At 39.6% G+C, this 3,223-nt stretch overlaps 1 non-coding gene across 1 annotated transcript; it reads right to left on the bottom strand.

Moving 5' to 3' along the window:
- Nucleotides 1–2,738: 2,738 nt before the first annotated feature.
- LOC112130441 (U6 spliceosomal RNA) lies at nt 2,739–2,844 on the bottom strand. The gene has a single exon (XR_002912707.1). It is a non-coding gene; the product is annotated as a U6 spliceosomal RNA (small nuclear RNA).
- Between the last annotated feature and the right edge of the window lie 379 nt (nt 2,845–3,223).

The following is a 3,223-nucleotide window of genomic DNA, read 5'->3' on the forward strand; positions in this document are numbered from 1 at the left end:
TGCTTGAACCCGGGAGATGGAGGTTGTAGTGAGCCTCCATCGTGCCGCTGCACTCCAGCCTGGGTGACAGAGCGAGAATCCGTCTCAAAATAAATAAATAAATAAAATAGAAACAGGCCTGTTTTCTTCTCAGCCCTCTGAAGCTTGTGGATTGGCTGGGAGCAGCTTTGAGGGGAGGACCGATTCCGGCTGGCACCGAGAGAGGATGTCTAGAGGGGACATATTTGAATCCTAAACCCGGCCGTTTGACTCCCCAAGTAGCTCTGCAATCGTCATCACCAACAGTCTGGCGTGGAAGTGAGAATTTACAGGGATGAATGATGAGTTTCTTTTTGTTTATATGTTCCTGAGATTTTTTTTTCTTAAAGAAGATCATATTGTGGCAGTAACCTGTTTTTTTTTTTTTGTACTGAAATTGCAAAGTGTAGGAAAACACAAGGAAAAAATAAAAATTACCTAGAATCCTATCACTCAGTGCTTATCACAGCAAACATCTACCTTTCAGCCTTTTGTACATAAGAATTCATAATTTATTGTGTATAGTATTTTACAATATTCTTATCATATTGCCATTTTAAACTGTTTTTTTCTTTATATCAAGAATGTTTTGTCATGACATCTAATATGCAACATCACCTTAAATGACTGCATCGCACTTCATTGTAAAAACACACTGACACTTATTTAAACAATTCTCTATTGTTGGATATTTAGGCTGGTTCCAACTTTTTGCTCTTGTAAATAACTGTACAATGTATATCCTGGTACATAAGTCTTTGCACACACCTCTGATTATTTCCTTAGGGTAAATTCCTAGAAGTAAAATTACTGGTGAAATGATTCACACATATTAAGACTTTTGATAAATACCATCATATTTGCCTAGAAAGTTTATGACAAATAACATTTCCAACAGGAATGTGAGTCTCTCTCCCCAGCCCCTCCTCATCTTCTCCAGTCCTGGGATACATCAACGAAAATGCAGAGGAAAAAAACATAAATAATTCTACCTCCAAAGTAAACCACTGTTAACAATTTAGTGAATATTTCCTCCAGATTGTTTTCTGCGTACTTGTACTCATGTATGTGTGTGTGTTTCAGAAATGGAATGATGTATACATATTGATTTGTAACCTGATTTTATTTTATTTTATTTTATTTTTTAGATGGAGTCTTGCTCTCTTGCCCAGGCAGGAGTACAGTGGTACAATCCTGGCTTACTGCAACCTCCACCTCCCGGGTTCAAGTGATTCTTGAGTGTCTCAGTCTCCCAAGTAGCAGGGATTACAGGCCTGCGCCACCACCCATGGCCAATTTTTGTATTATCAGTAGAGATGGGGTTTCACCATGTTGGCCAGGCTGGTCTCAAACTCCTGACCTCAAGCGATCTGCCCATCTTGGCCTCCCAAAGTGTTGTGATTACAGGCGTAAGCCACAGCTCCCAGCCTATTAACCTTTTTTTTTTTTTTTTTAAACTGCATGTTGTCATCATCTTTTATGAAGCATCAGTCACTTGCGTGGCTTCATATCATTACAGCAAAGTCTGTGCTGGAGAATATTTCACCAGTTCTTTAGTGCTGAGCCTATAAACCGCTTTCAGCATTTCCCATATAAATGATGTGGAAATACATTTATTTCCTTATACGTAGTTTCTAAATAATTCCTTAGGAATAAAAAAAAATGCACATTTTAAAGGACTTTAATATGTATTCCAAAACTCAGAACAGTTGAATCTGTTTCTTTCCTCCAGTTGTGAGGGTACCATTTCTCCATTTGGCTAACACCGTGGGTTACCATTCTTTTCAAATATTGCTACTCTGAAAGATATATGAAACGATGTCATTACAATTACGATTTCCACCTCCATTGCTTGATTCCTCATGAATCTAAACATTTCTCCTGCATGCATTGCCCACTTTTATTTCCATTTCTGTTATTTGCCTGTCATTTTTCTTTAGCCATTGTTATGACTCTATATGAGCTTTATCTATTTTAAGAGGCTAAATACTTTGTCATGTAGGTTGGAAATATTTTTCCTCATTGTTTTATGTCTTTTAATTGTATTAGTGATGGTTTTTTATGTCCAGGAGTTTTAAAAATTAATTATAATGAATACAAGTTGTATTTATTTATTGTATACAACATAATGTTTTAAAATGTGTATACCTGGTAGTGTGGCTAATTCAAGCTAATTAGCATATGCATTACTTCACATACTTATTCTTTGTGGTGAGAACACTTAAAATCTACTCTCTTACTGATTTTCAAGAATGTCTTGTTGGCTGAGCATGGTGGCTTACACCTGTAATCCCCGCACTTTGGGATGCCAAGGCTGGCAGATCATCTGAGGTCAGGAGTTCGAGAGCAGCCTGACCAACATGGTGAAGCCCCATCTCTACTAAAAATACAAAATTAGCCCGGCCTGGTGGCACATGCCTGTAATCCCAGCTACTCAGGATGCTAAGGCAGGAGAATCACCTGAACCCAGGAGGTGGAGGTTGCAGTGAGCCGAGATAGCGCCATTGCACTCCAGCCTGGGTGGCAGAGGGAAACTGTCTCAAAAAAAAAAAAAAAAATCTTGTTATTAACTGTAGTCTCCGTGCAGTACAACAGATCACTTGAACTTATTCCTCCTGTCTAACTGAAAATTTGTATCCTTTGACCACCCCCTGGCAATCACCATTCTACCTTCTGCTTCCAAGAGTTCACTGTTCCAGGAATTTATTTTTATTATTAAAAAAATTATGGAACGTTTCACAAATTTGCATGTCACCTTGTGCAGGGGACACGCTAATCTTCTCTGTATCGTTCCAATTTTAGTGTATGTGCTGCCGGAATGAGCATAGTCCCTGGAATTTTGGGTGCTTACGTTGACTCTTCATGTTTTCCCTGGTGGTATCTACCTTCATAAGCCTAGAAGGGCCTTCAGGGGAATGGGTTTGAGGGCCCATAGCCACAGCGGGACAGTTGAACGAATATTCAGAGCAAAGCAGATGACACAGAATTTATAGGGCGAATGAGATGGCCTCTGGCTTCACAGAAGCTGTGTCAGTCACTCGGCAATGCAGCCTGGGAGGTGGAGAGCCCTCTGTCTTTTCTTAATTTTTATAAGAGTCTCTGAGCAACTCATTATGTGCAGAAAGAGCCCTGGGTAGGATCCTGGACTCTGGCAGGGCTGCCTACTCACCATGGAGCCTCAGTTTCTTCATTTGTAAAATGAAAG

The sequence above is a fragment of the Pongo abelii genome, chromosome 21 (assembly GCF_028885655.2).
Source record: "Pongo abelii isolate AG06213 chromosome 21, NHGRI_mPonAbe1-v2.0_pri, whole genome shotgun sequence".
Lineage (NCBI taxonomy): Eukaryota > Metazoa > Chordata > Mammalia > Primates > Hominidae > Pongo > Pongo abelii.